Here is a 19686-nt window from a genome sequence, read left to right as displayed (position 1 = left end):
CTCGAACCTGAAATAAACAATTTGGACGTTTTGATTCTCCACACACTTCAGCTTGAAAGGAAAGTAAAATAAGCATGTGGACTTGCAGCTCTGCCCATGTGCAAACAATTTTAAAGACAATTAACCTTTCAGTTATAAGACTAAAATACAGCACTATATTAGAGCAATCTCTTGTGCCCGTGCTTAGGACGTACCACAGCCAGTAGCTCTCACTTCTGGAGATGACTTAGAGAAAAAGCAAGACCACTTTTCCAGAGCTCCTGCGGTAGCTTGAAACAAACAGGAATCCACTATTATTCACATTAAATATGCTAATATAATCTGAACAGAAAATTGGATCACTAGGAAAAATACATTCATATATGAAAATTTTACCAGAGCCATCATTAACACAGATCAGGATGTCTAATGTAAAGTGTGTGCTCCAGTGGTCTTAAATACAAGAAAAAGTATGTCTTGGTAAATTAGTTCTCTGGAGGCCAAAGTTGAGAATGGAATAAGAGCATATCTTCATTTTCAGCAAACATCAATTCTTTTTCATGGTAATATCATTAAACAATCGCGTCAGTGCAAAATTTCCCTGGGAGCGTTCCAGGACAAAAGTACTTTTTCCTCCAGGATTTTTATCGTGCCAAGTAATCAATATTTTAGCAATGTTTCACCCATTTAAGTGCGAGCCTTGCTGCAGCAGGAAGATGATAACATATCCACCCGTGGCAGAGTTCAAGGCACTTCCAGGATGGGTTATTGTCACCTGGTAGATCACTGCAATGGGGGCACGGGATTTAGCTTTTGCTTTGTCACTGGGAGTTAGCACAGGGTAGGGTGCCAAAACTGGATATAGAATGCACAGGGATTTGCCTTTAGAGTACAGAAAATTTCAGCTCCATCAGCTTCCCTGGAAGGACTCGGCCTGGTGGTCAGTTCCTGCTGAGGACTGGTGGGTACGGCATGACTACATCCACTGGAAAGATGGGAAACCAGGGCTCAGAGCCAAATGTCACCATCAAACCAGGAAGGTATGTTCCCATCTGGACATTAAATAAGGAAGCAGACCTCTGTTTTGAACAAAAACAACATCCAGATTTTACTGTACCAACCAGATTAATTAAATTTTGCTTTTTCTAATTTTACAGACTATCAAAACAGGCAAAAAATTATCTAAATTACCAACACAAAATTGTAACCTGCTCTAGAGCTGATGACAAAGCCCTATAATTTCCTAGGAAAAACACATCTTTCACCAAAATTGACAAGTCCGCAAGTGCTAAACTTGTACCAGCATTTGTACTGGTGCTGCCTCGTGGAGAGAGAGCAATGAAAGGAGAAAAGATGAGATGAGAAAATGGAAGGTTTTCTTACTTCGCAGCTAGGCTTCAACCTTCACCGGTTGAAAATTATTTCAAGATTATTTCAAGAGAAAATAATTTCAAGAGATGGGGGGGTTTGGAAAAAAAAAATTAAATTAAAAGGTGTCACCACCTCCGCGTAACTAAATGAACTCGCTTACCTTGTGGTGCCCAATAAATGTTAAAACGTTGGCTTTTATTTGTCCCAGTTGTAATCCACGAAGTGCTACCATGTTTCTTCAACATCTGGGACTCATCTTATCTCTCCTAATGACTCACTGGTCTGCAGAAAAGGCATGCTGAGGCGCAGATGTGCGGTGTCACGCAGACTTAACGGCATGCAAAGGGAACAAATAAAAAGGTACGTGTTAACGATTAGGGGGGTAAGTGCAGGCAGTTCAGAAGGTGGAGGATTTACATCGGGAGCACGAAGGCAGCCAGCAAAGAGGCGCAATCAAGAGCAAACAGGCCTGACTTTCTCACTTAGGCATGGTTATTAGGCTGGGTCCTGCTGCAGGCTAATGAGCGTCATTAGGGAGAGGAGCAGCTCAAGATCTCAAAGTCTTCTCCCTTCTCCGCGCCGCCGCTGCTTGCGCTGCACGTAGGGTAAGGCTGCGGATGAGGCGGATATTTATAAGACATTTATTGTTACGGCACGCAAGGACACATCAGTCAAATCCTCTTTCTGCGTAAAGAAAAGGCAGACTTCTTCTAAAGTGGTTTGCTAATAGAAATTTGACTTTGTCGAAGACACGCATCTTTAAACCATGCCGCCGGAGAAAAGCTATTTCAACAAGTACATCTTTTATAATAAATACAAGGAGATTCACAACCAGAAAGGAAATTGTATTTAGGAATAAATTTGTGTTAGGATTTTATTACTAATTCATTACATTCTTAATCTGAAAAATCCTGAAGCAGCACAACTACTTTAGAATTATCATTAATAATTACATTGATACTGAATTCTTTTATGCAAATAGTACAGTAGACTTAGAGATAGCACTCTTTGTAAGCCTCCTGAGTGTTTGCAGGAAGTTTAATTCATTTCATATCTCCTTTAGTTTGCAAATGAGGTGTGAAACCATTGTCTGTTTCTAGAAGGTGTCAGCATTCAAGTGCCACACATAGTACGTACGCAGCTCTGTTAAGCTAATGGATTGGCGTATACTGTCATCCAATATATCCAATGTCATGCAGTCATCGAGTGAGGTCATCCAGATACTATTAATTATTACAATTTATTGAGTGCTGACAGCGTGCCTGGCACTGTAGAGATGGCCCGTGTCACTTTGCAGCGCGCCCCGGGTCTCTAAGTCCCCGTTGGTCCCGCCGGGAGAGAAGGCGATGGGCAGGATCACCCGGGGGACGCCGGGACCCACCGATGAAATGGGGAAAATCTCTGGCCCATCATTAGGAACTCCTCTACCTTCCCCAAGGAGGGAAGAGCTCCTGAGTGCGTAAACATCGGGACGGCTGATTAATGAGATGCTGTAACCTCCCAGATACTTTTTGTTGGGTTGTTTGGTTTTTTTTAAAGGCAGATATGCTGTTGCCAAATATTTCTGTGAAGGAAACAAAACAATTTTGCTAAAGAGATTTCATTTGAATGTGTTGTGTCTGAACCTCATCCTGGAGTATCTCAGCTTTCGTATCAGTCTCTGCTAATGAGTTTAGCTCCCTGGGTAGTATGTGTCTGGTAAATTTTTCAAGAACTGATCATTAGCAATGTTTTGTATATTTTATTTTCTTGTTTTCACTGTATATAGAGTTGTCATTTTTAATTCATTGCCCACTGGAATTTTATGAAGGAAAACCTACATCCTCTTAAAAATAATATGAGCACATTGGCACAGATTTTAATAGATGCATGCTATGCTGCAGGTGAAATTTTCCGATTCTAATACAAGTATGTGAGAAACAAGGCAACATGGACCACACTGAGAAAGCACAACGGTTACAGACATAAGAAACTTGCTCTCCCAATGGCAGGAAGGATAGTGCTCTAATAGTTTAGAAAAAAAGTCCTAATTCTTCCAAGTACATGATATGGCCATTGCCGTTTCTGAAGTGCATCGCTACTTCTGGCCTCTGGCTTGAGATTAGAGAATTTGAGCTCAGCAAATTGGGGATTTTATTGGCACAAAAACCTGAAAATGCAAGTTTAATCCTGATTTAGGGGGAAGGGGGTAACATAATCTTCTTACTTTATGGCATTTAAAAGCGCATAGCAGAATCAAGTGGTTTAGCCTAATATAGCTGGTTTTCTGTTAGATTTCTAAACCAAGATGAAATAAAATTAGTGTGTCCACGCACAGAGCTTCTTCTCATAATGGGTTCAGAAATGATTCTGGCACAGAATTGTAATCGTAACACAGTGTTACAATATAACACAGTGCTCGTTTTTTAACTCATTCTTACTTTTTGGTTTACTACGCCATTACGACATCACAACACTGACATTTTTCCATATTCCATCACACAGAAGGTGGTTTGCATATTGCTGCAGTATCTCCCAAGCTGCAGTTGAGTCTCTGAAGTGGGCTCACCCCATGGTGCTAAAGGAGATGAGCCCTCCAGCAGTGAACCTCCCGTTCAGCTTACCCCCTCTATCAAATTAACCCTAGGTTTTCTAGCCATTTTCTTCCAGGATCAAGGAGGAGGGACTTCTCCTACTGTAGAACTGCCCCTTTAAGTCAGGGTTAAAACAAGACAGTTCTCCAAAGCCTGTTGTTGTCTGTAACGGGAAGTTTTCCCCACTCCTCTGCTTTCCTCACCCATTTTTCCTTGCTGAGATCCATGGAAGCGTGAAGCACTCCAACCCCACCTCCTTTCCATGGTGTGGAAGACTGGAGAGGGGTCCTGCTGATGAAAGTCTACAAAGCTCAGAAGCTGGTGGTCATTTCTTCCTCACCCTGAACTAAACCTCATAACCACAAAACTCAGGGTCTCCTCCCATGGCAAACAGCTCCGTTCGTGGAGAGCAAAGATTCTTACTGGGCCTGTAAAAATGACCTCGGAAACATACTGACGTGAGTGAGTCGCTTAGTGTCCACCATTGAATTTGAAAATCAATTTAGAAACCATTTTCTCTTTCTCCACACAGCAAGGGAAAGTGCAGCCTGGCCTGGGGATGTCGGTACCCAAAGCATTCCCATAGTGCAATGCCAATCCATTCTTATCACATCCCATCCAAACAACTTCCCAGCTTAAAAAAATCCAGTTTTTGCATCTCTCAAAATGTCACAAATTAAAAGAAAAGCGAGCACGACCTCATGCAGAGCATTTCCTGACTTTCTACTTGAAATCACAAATGCATTTGCTATGATGCTCATTGATCATGAGGCCAAGCATTTAAAATATTGCAACAAAACATACTGACAACTCCAGTGTCTCTCAAGGAACATTCAGAGCAGAACAATATGGACATTTTGCAGAAAACCGTGCATATTAAATGACAGCATATTTATCTGCTTTTGTTCGTCCTTTGAAAACACATTTTATTGTGACTAAAGAAGATGGATAGGCAGAATATGTTATTGGGTAACTAAGCCCAGATATCAGAGGACAAGGAAATATTTGACATCTTAGTGGTAATTTTTAATCAGAAAACCTGCACGAAAAAGAAAAGAATACATAATAAAATGATTCCACAGGAGAAAAATGTATGACTTCAGCCTTACCCATAACATTATAAATGGATTTTGTCAGCTTGCAGTCTTACAAGGCTCGTTGATAGTAAATTAAATTTGGTCAGTTTATAAAGGTATTGCTTTCATGTTTCTCTCATAAGATCTTACATTCCTCTGAGGTTTGGAATCACCTTGCTTCTCCTAGCTTGTCTTCTGTCTTCTATTCTTCATTACACAACAGATGACCTATCAGATATTCTTCTTCTACTCCAACAGATTTCCCGTTGCCAACCTTCAATGAGAATAAAGCCTGCAAACCTTTTTATCTTCATTCCGCTGCTGTTTCCATCGGGTGGTTTTTTTTTTTTTTTTTCCTAAAGATCGTTTGCCAGCATTGCTTTCTCAGTTTTACCCAGTGGAACAAGCAGTGTCTTCTGAACTGACAATTCTGACTTTTTGCTGCTTGTGATTGTTCTAAAGCATGACAACTACTTGCATGAAGACATGGTAAACCTTTTCAGATAAGGAACTCAAAAAAAAGAACAGCCTTTCAAAGAACAGTAGTAGTCACTGCAGAATGAAACAAGTCTCCTATGTATTAATTTAATTCAGTCATACCTTTTCCATGGCAAGAACAATTAGAATCATGACTTTTTAACACATTATATTAATTTTTTTTAAAGAAAAAGTGTATTATTACACAAAATAAAAACTTTGTTTTTCCTAGCAACATAAAAAAATCTTACTAATCTTTGACATATTTTATTCTGTATGAGAAATATAAACAGAAATAGATTGGAAATGGATCACTGCCACTCTATTACAAGTAAAGCAGGTCTGGGGCAATATTTTTTTAAAAAAATTTTCCACTGCGTATATCTCATCTTCCACTTTGCAAATTAATTATTGGTTTATGGGTAGGCATAGGAGGGCATAGATGTATGTAATGTTTGTTACTGACTCTTGTGCATTTTTGGTAATTGAGCATAAAAGGGCCGACAAAGACCCAGCAGCATGTTCGAGCTCCCTGTCAGACGCAGGAATGGGTGAAGCTGCAGAAGTGAAATGCATCTACCCCCACGCACTGGCTTTTCTCTTGCAGAATACACTTACTCTTGACCACCCCATAGAGCTTTCACGCAGGATGAAATGGAAAGGCAATCAACACTTCTCCAGGTAGCATGGCAGAATACACTTGGGTTTGATACTCTTTTAGCAAAACCTCTGAGAATTTCCCCTCTCTTCCTCCCTCCTGCTTTTAAACAGCAGTGAAGCTACCTCTCTACCCCATCAGCGCTTGCCGTTATAGCAGCAGGACGTAGTGTCTATTCTTCAAAAGGCTGTCTCAAAGTAAGAATTAGAGGAAAATCACTGGTTTCCAAATGAAAGAGAAGGGTTCTTGACTACGTGCCTAGGAATTGCTTCTTTAAAGATCTTGGTGTGACTAATCTGTGAGTAATGAGGCCAGGAACGGAGCATGGGCACGGAGTAAGCGTGCTGGAGCTGACGCCACGGAGCTGCCTAAGGCAACAGCTGTGCATCGGGGTGAGACAAGACAGACTTCCAGGAACACATGAAATAAATGAGCAGTTCTCAAGTCCACAAGTCAGTCTGGACAATCTGATCAAGTATCTGCTGTGCAGACAGTGAGCTGTGCTGGAGCTCGGATGTGGGTGACGTGGCTGAAGGCCAGTCTACAGGGATCTTGGGCGATGCTGATGGAGTGAGGGATGCTGCCAGGAGAAGACTTACTCAGGTTTGCAGTTTGAGAATTGTAAAAGGATGATTAATGATGATGATAGAGACGGTGTTTGTTTTGCACAGTCCTTAATACAGTTAATAGAATTTCAAGGGGAAAAGCTGGGTTCCTTTTTAGAGCGAAAGGCATTACCCATGCCTTTATCTCTGCTCTTCAGAGGGAACTTTCATCAATACTCACCTAGGTGAAATGCTATTAAGACATACAGTACTGAGGACAGCAACTGCTATAAATGCGGCTGAGGAGAATAAGTCAATGGATCCTTACATACAGAAACAAAACTATTTTATCCCTCTTCCATAATGGATTGAGAGAACAGCTATCAGGTTATATTATCTTATTGTAAATGTGAATGGAGGCTAATAGCCTTCTCCACTGCTAAATTAAAAGGAGGATTGAATCAATATATGCGAGAAGATGAATCAAGTGTCCATTTCCTTGAACTGATAGCAAAAATAATGTGATAATGCATGAGAAGCCCTACTCTAACATTGCTAGCATGTAACTGTAGAGTTTTCACTCAGCGCCAGCGAAAGAATAAGGCTCTTCTGACTTGGGAAGTCAAAAATGAGACTTGATGTAAAATGCATTGCAAAAAGAAACGAGCACTGTGAATTCAACTACTTACCAATAACTTTTGCTCAGCAGCAAATCTGTCAACTCGTTTGTTTTTCTCTCCTGCTAGATTGGATGCGGTGCAAAACAGATCCTTTAAAATCATTTATTATGATATCTGCTATTGTTTGTTGGCACGGGGAGCATCTCCACCGTAAGCGATGGTCCTGTAACAATTCCAAATTGACTTTAGGAGTTATTTTGCAAAACTAAAAGGCACAATCAGAAATACATAACCTGCTCTCTGCTGACTTTCCTAGGGCCAAGCAAGATAGTTTAAAGGCGAGAGAGCATGCAATATGACTCAATTACACCTTACGTCCTCACGGAGCATCTTCTTAATGCCATCAGCACCACTCATCATCTTAAATTTTAGAGAGAATTAAACTATAATTGAAAAAATGGTACCGTTGCGACTGCCGTTATGTTTTCAGCAGTACTGATTAATCTCACAAGCTTTTTAACAAAGTAGCAAGTTCCTCACTGAGGTAATGGGAAAGGGAAAAAGGTAAGCGAGATGGTCATTGACACTATTAATGTATTGATTGGAGTAAAGAGCCTTGATTCTGTTTCCAGCTCTGTCACAGACTTTCAACGTGACCTTGAGCTTCTCACTTTCTTCATTCCATTTCTCTACCTGTACAATTAGCACAATAATAATTCCTGACCCCTCACCTTTGTGCTGTGATGGGCAACACAGATTATCTTTTGACAGTACATTAAAGCACCTTTCCTGAACCCTCTTTGGTATGCTATAATACAGATGTAACCTTTTCCTGCACTGAGAGATAGTTTTCCTTAAAAAATAAACAAAAAAATTATCTGTATGAGCATGGCTCAGAAGCTGCTGAGTATTTCAAATAGCCTTACCATATATTTATATTATTGGTATCTGTAACAGCCATGCAATAACTGAGGTTGGAAGAGATCTCTGGAGGTTGTCTAATCCACCCAGAGCAACAGTTTGAAGCTTTTACTCCCAGATTATAAAACTGCACAATACATTTGCCTGTTAGTTAATCTGAAACATAGCCCAGAATGGCTCAAGGCAGGACAATCCTGCAGTACACCACTGAGAAGACCTCCTTTCTCAGGGACATGAAGGCCAGTTCTCTAATTCCGTCTCTTTGTTTCAACCCTGTTTCAGCAGCCTCTACTCATCCTTTGATTGAACCCCAGGACTCGCGAGCCTTTCTGGAAATTTCTGCTTCTCTTACTCTTCCCCTTCGGATATCACTTTCCTCCTTTGCCCTCTTCATCTTCTTCTGCAGAACATCCTACAATGGACCTCCTACTTCTCCTGACAACAAGGTCGATGGCTGAGCCCCTTATCCACATAGACAGTATAATGTCCATTTTTATACAAATGACTCTCAGATCTACCTCTCCGGCCACAATTTATCTCATTTCATTCAGCCTTGGCTTTCACTCTCTCTTTGATGCCTATTCCTGAATGTCTCCATGCAAATTCTAATTTAAAGTGACCAAAATGAGACTCCTGATCTTTCCTCTTAAGACACCCTCCTTCCCGAATTCACCGTCAGCCCTGTCAATACTCTCATCTTTCCTGTCATTCGGAACTGTAAATGAAGTGGTCATCGGTGATGACATCCTACCTTTTATGTTTTAGCCAATTAATGGTGACTAGAATGACAGAGATATGAAGATAATGAGTATCTGTGCTATTATTTGTAAATGTATCTGTGAACTTTGATTTTTATCAGTAAAAAATGTTATCTTAATACAGATGCATAGCCTCATACCTGGATGTGCTAAATCTAAAATCTGGAAATAAAATCTAGAAACTGTTACAGATTTTCTGTACATTCTCCGGGAAAAAAAAAAGTCAAGTATTAGCAAGAAAGGCTTAAAAAAATCCCTAATGAGGAGAGAATGCTAATGGATGGTTTATAAGATGAAACATAAAAGTTTATATGTTTGGGCTTTTAGAAAGGCAATGCATTCATAATATCCAGATGTATATCTAATGCTTTCCCAGCCCCAGTAAGGTGTTACAGAGGAAATAAGTTCCACGCTGTATTACAGGCAAAAATGAAACTCCTGTAAATTTATACACCCCATAGCAACAGGGACCCGATCAAGGTCACATATGTGCTTCCACTATATTCAATTAACACAAATACTGCTACCCAGGCCCTGCCTGGTTATACTGGTTTGCAGGGAGCAGTATAGGTACAGACCTTGCCGGACAGCTGAGCACCGCGTCGATCGACAGAGCATCTGTTCACGCACCGCAGGATCTCAGCAGTCGGCATGTTTTTCCCTGATCCATGCCCGTGTGGTGTTGTCAGACAGAGAGAGGGAAAAGAAAAACTAATAAATCAGCCAAGCGCGGGCGGGGGAATATCAGACAATATGAGACCAAAATGTAGCTCTTCCCGCAGAAGGAAACTGGTGGAAGGACTCGCAGGAAGGATGCTATAGCCTCTGAAGTCCTGCCACAATCCTCCCACTCACAACAACAGCCATGTTCCTGGTTATTAGTGCAGGGTAAAGAGCAGAAATTCTCGTGAAAACTCTCATTTAAATATATTTCTTCAAAATCACAGATACTCTAATTTAATCTCCAAGGTTTTATGCTTCCCTTCCTACTTGCTACAACAGTTTTTTAAACATAATAATTACTGACTTAGACTGCCAGACTCTGTCATGTGGAGAAGCTACAAGCTTCTCTTCCTGCTGCAAGACTGTCGTCCTGCTGCACCTCACACATGCCTTCTGGCTGTAGATGCTTTCAAGATCCCCCAAAGGCTTCTCCACTCTGTCAGAAAATAAGTAAGCATCTTGTTTCTGTGCAAGATGTTGTTTTCTAACTTTTTTTTTTTTTTTTTAAAGTTCTGGAACAAACAAAGGTATTGTTTGAAATGGAAAAAGCATACACTCTCCTGTCTGCCAGGTTTTGCAGCTGTTTGAGGAGCACCAACTAAAGTTGTCCTGGCTGAGTTGTACCATGGTTCAGAGAAGAGTGTTCAAAGTTCACGACAAGCATGAAATCACTAACAGCAGCTTTGCAGAGATCATTTCAGTCCTGAAAAGATACTTAACATAGCTCAGACAAATTAAAGTCTTATACAACCTGAGCTGGCTCATTTAACTCAATGTAAATGCATCTTGAAACTCTGGATGATTCTGGATGCTTGCATAAAAAGAAAATAGGCCCTCCTAGATAACACAAAGGCAAATTGAGAGTAGAGCTGAACAATCTTTTCCAAAGACTGACTTGGGATTCCAGCAACGTTGCCAATGCAAGTAAAAGCAAGGTTTGTAATATTTTTTACAAAAAGAGACATACCCCAGCATTTTCTGTTGCTAAATGATCTAGACGTTCATTTGGTGGCAGGCACTTGAATCACTCCCAGTCATCTGCCGGCTTCAGGTGAAGCAGCATACAGGTGACGTTTCCTACATTCAAGATGAATAATCTGACCATATTGCTATTTCTGTAGTCTCATACCTTCAAGACGAATTTCATCCTGAAATTGAGACGTGTCTTGGCATAGCAGTTTTATCAAAATTGGAAGTTCGGGCTTTTCTAGCAGATGAGTGTTTACCAGGGCAAAAAGGAAAAGGCAGCAAAACAATTCCAGGCAGGCCGGTTCAAGGAGCTGTAAATAATAAAATAAAACAACTTTAATACCTAACTTCCTCCAGCTAAGATCTGTAACAGTCCGTTAGATTTCTTTTAATGGCTATTGGTTTTAACATTGCACACATATGTCTTTTCCATAGTCTGGTAAGATCACCTCAGCATCACCACATCTTACTATCAAGTGTTTCTGTAAAAGCAACAATTTATTCATATTTAAAAAAAAAAAAAAAGAAATAAAAGGAATTCAAGTCACACCCAGCACACTAGCTATGGTCAGCCTGCAGCAGAGGCTGTGCCAGGCTGGCAGTGGCAAGAAGTGGCCCTCAGGGGTTCAGCCCCTTCACACTTGGGTCTGCTGGATCTGGACTGAAGCAACAGCCACTGTCGAGGCAGCAGAATGCCTGTTTGTCATCTTTCCATAAATCAACAAATGTAGACAGAAAAGCTGTGGCATCACTCATAAAACTTGTAAGAAGCAGCTAAGTAAACAGCTTTAGAAGCAATATTAGGTCCATCATCGAAAACACCCAACCTCAAAAACCAAAACCACAGAAAAGGGACCTATCTGCCCTGAGGCAATACTGCAGTGCGTCACTAAGAGATCCGCCTTGCAGCCTTTTAGCAGCAACTTACTTTACACCTGTTTTTGGTGAAATCTGTGTTAAAAGCAACGGCTTCACACCTTGGCTTAGCCTCGCCCGCAGCAGCTCGGTACCTTCACCTCGCTGGGCTCCTCTCCCCGCGAGCATGGGCAGCGCAAACCCGCCGAGGAGGGGTCAATGCCACCATTCCCTGGGACGGAGGACAAGCAGCCGTCACCCTCCTTCCACGGCCTCGGCTCGTCCCCTCTGTCCTGGCAGAGGGACGGGCAGAGGAACGTGCCGGTTACGGCAGGACCGCAGCTCCCAGGGCAGCGGCTTACTGTGTCTTACTTTGTCGGCATCCGGCAGTGCTGTTGGGCTTTTAATAGCCGAAGCTTAAAATCAGACATCTACTTTGTGTGCTAAAGAAACCCTTGTATTTGGTTGCATTAGGGCTGCTGCTGGTTGCTGGTATGCCCTGGAGTGGGTGTGATGCTCTGCAAGAGCAGCTGAGAGCAGCGTATAAATACATGCTTGCAGTTTATTCCATATCGAAGCACTTTGATTTACTTAGGAAATAAAGTATCTTCTCTTGCTCCATTCAAATGTTATATACAGATTTAATCACAGGCCCCATGATACTTAGCGTTACTCACAAAGCTGTGCTTTTGTACGTCTCGGATTCCATTCCTTCTCCTTTTTTTTTCTTTAAGTACCCATAAGGTTAAAAAAAAAAAACAGAAGCCAAATACAGGGACACCAATGACATTTTTCTTTTTACAATCTTATTTTTAAGCCAAATGACATGATCTGGGGGACTCACCTCAACTCCTGAATGCTTGGGATTGCTTGTGCATTATGAGACACGCTCCATCATTGGCATATAGCACATTATAAAGAACTGAATACCACAAGTGACTCGACAATGCAGTAACAAAAAGGTACACAGTCTGCTGGGGGGAAAAAAGGCTAACACAAGCAGGAGGAGAACAGAAGCAAGGACCTGGATTCAATTTAGGAGAAGAAAGGGGTCCCCTGAAAGCAGTAAAAGCTTAGGAAAAGGAGTAAAGAGAAAAAGGAAAAAAACCAGAAGGTTGAAACAAAGATTTGAAAGAGTCACACCTTTATAAAGACACTTATCTGAACCACCAAAGCTTTGTGAGGACTGAACTTCTGAACTTTCTGAGGTACCAAATGAATCATTCAGTTCCCTGGACTCCAACCGCATCCCCACGCTCCCTCCTCCTCCTCTCCAGCCCTTCCTCACTGATGGCTCCCCAAAACAAGTTTATCAGTCCCCAGGTAAAGGAGCTGCCATTCAGCTTCCCTCCTGCTAGCAGGTCTCCAGGAGTTAGCTCGGAGAGACCTTTGGAGCGGGTCCAAGGTGGGGAAGCAGAGCCGTGCCGGAGCCGGGGGCTGGAAGGCAGCACCGAGAGCGAAGAGGCAGCAGAAGGAAAAGCTGGTGCAGCAGCTGAGCTAAAATCTGTTCAGCCCTCTCTGCTTCAGTAAGCGCAGTATATTTCAGAGACATTGCACTTACTGCCTCTGCTGTTCCTAAATACACGCTATTTTATATATACACACACATATGCTAAAAGCTTATGGAATAATGCAAAAGACACGGTATCGGAGTATCAGTTCTCACACGCGTTTAGTATGATGCTGGCAAAATTCCTCCGTCAGTCCCACTTTTGAATGGCACATACCACTTTCTGAGATCAGCATGCTGTTGTTGATTACTGAGCAGATAAAGAGATAAAAGCAACAGCACATCTTGGTTGTTCTTTTCAGAAACACCTTGGGGTGTGTTTCTCTTTGCTGGGGGTTGTCTCTAATCACCTTACCAAGCTTCCCTGGTGGCTTGGGGTCATTCTTAGATAATCCAACATCAACACCTTCTGGTTTCCTTGAATAAATGTCTTCTTCAGAGGTATCAAAAGCTCTTGATCCTCTGAAACTGTACTGACCTCTTCCTACCTCAGCATATCCTCTGGCCTTGGATAATTACTGATTTGCTTCACAAATATTGTAAGCAAATTCTCACTTAAAACAGACTATACGTCTGAGCTCTCATTTTCAGTTTCATTCAGCCACCGGGATTACAGTTTCTGAAAGCATCCTTCCCTTTGCACTGAGCCCCCCCGAACACTTCTCCTCCCCCTCTCCTTCACATGTTGTTTACATTTCTTAAATCGTATTTTTGGTGCTTCATATGCTGGGCCGTGGAAAAAAGAGCATTTCAGAAGCACTTTTTTTTAAGGGTACAGCATCAGTTTTGCTGCTGTGCTAACAGCCGCAAGCACGCAGCAAAGCATCCGCAGCTCCCCGCACGCCTTAGCGGGGGAGCCTTTTTGGAGGGGAATCCTTTGATTCTGTTTTCCGACGGCTTTGCCAGCACTGACTGTATCACAGACAGCCTGACTGCGGTTTGGCAGCCTCCCACATCGGCGGAGGGACGTTTGGGAGCAGGTTTAGCAGCAAGCAGCTCCTCTCTGCGCTCTCTCCTCGGCTGCACGGGACGCTGGCGAGCAAAAGTGAGGTGGACGGCAAGGCAATACCGGCAGCAGGTTATGACGGAAGGGGGAAATAACCATGAAGCAACTCAAAGACTGAAATGCAGTAGCCTTTAAATTTAACTACAAGTAACACGCAGAATGTACCTGTTACTTTAAGCAGTTTTGTCTGTCTTAAATGTCTGGTGGTAGATTTTGTAGTCGAATTCAGCCCGGCTTTAATGAACATATCATTTATCTATACACTTGTTTCTCCATATGCCATTCTTGCTGCCAAATGCCTATTCCTAACCCAGTAATCATAACCACAGCGGGAAAAAAATAGAGATTTATGAATCTTATCTTGTGGCCTTGATTTTTGCCAGTACAGTTTTGTATCCCGACGCACACTCCCTTTACACACCTATGGCAACTATCACCCTTGCACTTTTGGGGAAGAGTTAACCTCAGATTGCCTCATTTGCAGGTCAAATCTACGTCTATTAGAGAGAAATGGACAGTCATATTTCCATCAAAATCAAAGCCAGCAGCAGGTTGGGAACAGTTGGAGCTGGGGAGAGACTGACCCATTACCAAAGGGCGTCCTTGGGAATTACCACATTGGCATCCAGGCTTTGCCGGATCGAGCCATTAGTGCCCAGGTGCACATCACCCTCAACTGTCTCGTGGTGAGCTGTAGCTGAGCTTTGATGCAAGAACGCAGTCATCTTGTGAAAAACGAGCAATAAATTATTACAGTGCCCTTCAGCAAAGGTATTATAGGAACCAAATACTGGATCATCAGCAAATATGTCAAAAAAAAACAGAGCAGACACCAAACTTGGGCTGTGACGGTTTAAGTCTCTTCCCTGTCTTTCCTGGGACCACAGACAGACCCCACTGCAAAAACCCCGGTGCAGAACGGAGGGGAAAGGCACGGTGAATGCCTCCACGCTTGCAAAGGTGTCTGGTTAGAACACGGCCACGCAACAGAGCCAGGTTCAAGGTACGAGAAAAGCCAAGGATTTAAAACTTTGCTCATATATATTCTTCAAGTGGTGTTTAATACCACTTCTTTTGTTTGTTTTGACAATGGATCTTATCTTTTGGTAAGGGCTGTGTTCAGGACTATTATTACCCTCTATAAAAGCCTCATAGTCTTTCTTTCCACTTGTTCAGCACACCAGAGTGGCATAGCAAATTTAATCGAAGAACGCAGCTCCAGGGAGAGCCTTTGGAGACTCTCCCCTTTTTCATAATGCTGTTATCTCCACTTCCTTGTGTTGGGGATGCATAAAAATCACAAAAAAGTCATTCTGAGTATATTCTTCCTGATAATTATTGTCAGACTCTGAGATAAGTACCCTACGTGATGTAATGTGTGTTAGACCCGGCTCTCTGAATGCAAATCCTGCAACACTTATAGGCCCAAACAATGGTTGCCCTAAACACTAGGGCCTGGTATTTTGCCACAGACAAGAGAGAGCTTTGATTTTTTGTGTTTCGATAAGGCGCAATCTGGGTGCCTTTATCTCAGCTGTTATATTTAAAGATGACATTCTAGCCTTGCAGCCTTGCCTATTGTTTTGACCCTGATTATCTCCAAATGTTGTTGTTTAGTCAAACTCACCGGTTTAATGAAAGGCCTGCTCCCAATTTAAGGAAAATTATTTAAATGCAGAGTATCCTATACACTGCGGTTTCGAAAAGAACTAGGCGGTTAATCAAAAGTTAATTGTATAATTCTCATGCAGATTAGGGCCTCTTGCAAATGAATCCCAGGTTGTGATTATTAAAAAAAGGGAAAGTGCTGGAGTAATGCACAAGGGTCTTCAGTCTGGTAAACAATCAGCTAAGGTTTAATTTGTGGTAAACAAAGTGCTGATACACTAGGGGTCTCCAAAGGAGACAAAAAGGTGAAAATAAATTAAAAAACAACATACAGATATGATCTTTTTGTTTTTAGGCATCTTTCAAAAACACAGGCTAAATGAATAAAAAGTAATCCATTAATATTTACTGGCAGCATCCTGGCAATATGCAAATGATAGCAGTTCTCTAATTAATACTCCAGCCCTCGGACAGGGATCCTGATCACGCAATGTCGCCAACCACCTCCAATAACTACCTATGTGGTGCTCCTGTGTAAAATAAACGGCTATAATGAACAGTTTGATTAATCACAAACTGTTTCTCTATATGCCAATAAACAACCTTGGCAGAAAAGGGCACAAGCAGTACCTTAAAAGCCTATACATATGCTCTGGAGCTATCTGTTTGAGCTAAGGAATAAACTAGTAGTGATGCTGTCCATGCCAAAACAATCATTGCTAAGTTAAAAAAAAAACAAAACAAACCAGAGGCGTTGTTCAAGTCAATCTTTAAAGCCTTTTAGATTGAAGAGGTGAAAATTATACAGACTGAATTGTTTTCACTAGGTAGAGCTACTTACGACGAAAAGCAAAAGTGATGTGAACACAGTTAGGGGAAGGTCATATATGACTGCAAAGCCCACTGCTGTCATGGGGGATAGTAAGAACTAGAAAGACTCATCTGTCTGCCCAGAATTAGTCTATTATTAGCTTATTTATTTACTGATGACAATATGCTTGGTCCCGTAAAAACCAGACGACAGCAGCATCCCCAGACGAAGACACAAGCTGCCGTTTAAGCCCCCATCCCACGTGGGCAGACCGGCTAACCACCGACCCCTGCGAAGCCACCCAGAGAAAGAGGCACTTCTGGAAGGGTCTGCGTTTTAACCACAAGGTCTTACGGACAATTGTATCGCTAACCACCAGCTCTTCAAACCTCGCAGGGCCGGCCCCAGCCCAGGACGCGGGGCGCTTGGTACTCACCTTCTTGCTTTTCACTTTGTAGAGGGAACTGAGTCATAATTTTTCCCTGCAATGAAGATACTTAGCCTTCAGCTGTAAATTAAGAATAGGATCCTCAGGCAGATCCAGGTGATTTAAGCAAAAACTTCCTAGCTGGCCACACTCAGGCAGACTGAGCAGTATCCTAGAAGAGGAAAAGAGGCTTATATATATTTGAAGAGCTATATTTATATACACACAGGCACACAAATATAAATACATATGCACCTATCTATGTATATGCGTATGTATACATGTATGTGTAAGTGTGATGTATGTATTACATCATAATAATAATCTAAGGTATTCTACCCAAAGCAGATTTTCAGGCACTGCTATGACAGCCGTCTCTGTCAGCTCCACAGTGAAGCAAAACACCCTGAAGTTGTACGGGAATTTGGCTCGGTTTCTGAGTGCGTGAAATTAAATATGGAAGCAGGGATGTAAACAGGGACTAACTTCAAGTCTCTATCATTCTACCTTCAGTAACAAAATGCTATCATCAACTACAGTTTCAAGAAGAAATGGATACAACACACTTCTAAATACTCAGAAATCTAAAAAATTATAATAATCTGCAACGTACCAGGATTTAACAGTAACTATTGCAATATTTTAAAGAGATTATTTACATCAAAGATAACACCCAAAGGTTGCAACCTTCCTATAGCTCATGTTGAAGCCTTCATCTGGAGGTGAAGGGAATGCTATTTGACATTAAAATTTGTAATTAAAGGGACATACGTTTATTTGCCGGTAAATTGAAAAAGATTACTAAGAATGAACAAATTTGTCTCTACAGGGAGTTTTATTTCTTTTTTACAGTATTATTCCTATTTCCTTTCCTCCAAAGGAAAAGGAGGGAAAATGTTGCCTTCCAAATAAAAACCTAGGAACTATTAATTGCCTGTTATTAACTTTAAAAAAAAGGTTCAGTTCCATATATGTGTATCATTATAACTACAATAATTTTCCAGGGAGCTGAAGTCTGTCTGAAAACATTTCAGAACTCTACTGCAGTATTAATACATGCATCTCTGGGTATTCTTGCAGCGCACTACAATTAAATAACTCTGTAGCAGAAATCTGCTGTGCCGGGTCCTCTTCATGGAGTTTGTTTCGCAGTCACCTCTGCAACCACATCTGCAAGTCACCTGCAACTATGTGACCCCTTATTATCATTTATAGGGTTTTGCTCTCTGTTCGTAAAGAGCAGGAGCAAATGAGATCCCCTGCAAAAAGCTGAAAACCTGGAGCTGCAAAACCAGCTCCTGGGGCGGCAGCGGCAGGCAGGAGCCCCGGGGTCGTGCCGGGGGGTGGTTTTAAAAGAGCAGGGAACATATATACCATTTATAAACCGTGCATTGCTTCAGACATGCAACACCCACTGCACAGAGTTCGTAATTATTGTTTCTTTTTACAGAGGAACCCCAGAACAGCAGAGACCTTTAAATAGCACTGCCCGGGGTGCAGGTGAGGGGAACGTTGACTTTTCACATATTCCAATCGGACCATCGCAGATACCTAAGAAATCTTACATCAGAGAAAGACTTTTGAAACCAAATTGTTCAGTAATATGCATTTTCGATCAAAACACGGGGGAGACTTTAAAAATGTACTGCGCATAAATAAAATATTTGATCTTTCTGATTCTTATTTTCCAAACCCTCGCAGACACTTCATACTAATATTGACATTAAACTTCAATATTGATGTAGGAACGATAAAACAGAACTACGCGCGCTATAAATATTTTAACAGCACGCAGTCGGGTGTTTCCGCAAAAGTAAAGCGTTTTCCAAGGGGTTCTTGGGATCACTTCTCCCCTAGTGCCATACCCAAGTGTGATGAGGTTGACAGCAGCCCTGGGCAGAGCCGCGGCAGCTCGTGCTCGTGCCCGCAGGCAGCTGGAGCAAACCCAGGGCCGTACCAGGGACCACCGGGGCAGAAGCAGCGTCCACCTCCACGCAGGAGCCCGGCCGGGGGCAGGAGTCAGGGCGGCAGCAGTCGCAAGCATCAGATGGGGCAAAGGTACAGCCAGGTAGGACCGTAGGTGAGCCTGAAGCAAGAAAAAAGAGGCATCTAGAGGACAACGGCAGGCTTTTGGGCAACGTTTGTAAAAGCCATGAAGAACCGAGATGGCTCCTACCTCACCCACAATGTTCGTGGTCCCCTGCTGCTATCCGGCTCTGGGTGAGTCTGGAGAGATGCTCCAAGGGATGCCTGGGCACAGCTTTGGGGATCCAGCCTTCTCCTCAATGGCAGTATGCATGGCAGAGCCTGGGAACGCAGAAACAAAAAAAATGCCCTGTGGATGCATGTCTCTGGTGGGGTCCGGTCCCACGCGGCTGCGGCCACTGCATCCTAACGCATCAGGTGAGCTGAGAAATCTACAGAAAGCTGCAATTCTTGCTAAAGCACATTAGGTGCCTGCTTAGCACAACAAGTAAAAACACAAGTCTCCGTGGCGTGTCTTACTGTTTCTACAAGAACATTACCCGCTTTGTTGAATTTTCTTTTTTAAAAAAAAACAACACCACCCAGTTATTTACATTTAGGCATGTTCTCTTTTTATTGTGGAGGAAGAAGCAAGCGACCAGAGCCAACATAAAAAAATAGCATCTAATCTACTTTAAAAACAGAAAAAAATGTCAAATAATTAGAGTCAGGTTGCACAGGAATCATTACAGAAATCAACATCCAGCACCAGTAAAGTATCTGCAAAGTACCAGATGGTCACTAGTAAAATAAAGAACGTGAGAACTAAAATAC

The 19686-nt window shown here is 42.1% G+C and overlaps 1 long non-coding RNA gene across 1 annotated transcript; it reads right to left on the bottom strand.

Moving 5' to 3' along the window:
* Positions 1 to 216: 216 nt before the first annotated feature.
* LOC138687640 (uncharacterized) lies at positions 217 to 9740 on the bottom strand. The gene is made up of 4 exons (XR_011326769.1): positions 9557 to 9740; positions 7369 to 7522; positions 1511 to 1678; positions 217 to 269 (listed from the first exon to the last, which is right to left on the bottom strand). It is a non-coding gene; the product is annotated as an uncharacterized lncRNA (long non-coding RNA).
* Positions 9741 to 19686: the final 9946 nt, after the last annotated feature.

Source organism: Haliaeetus albicilla, chromosome 11, assembly GCF_947461875.1.
Source record: "Haliaeetus albicilla chromosome 11, bHalAlb1.1, whole genome shotgun sequence".
In the NCBI taxonomy this organism is placed as follows: Eukaryota; Metazoa; Chordata; class Aves; order Accipitriformes; family Accipitridae; genus Haliaeetus; species Haliaeetus albicilla.
Note: the sequence above shows the minus strand (reverse complement) of the source record. Positions and strands in the feature narration are given on the sequence as shown.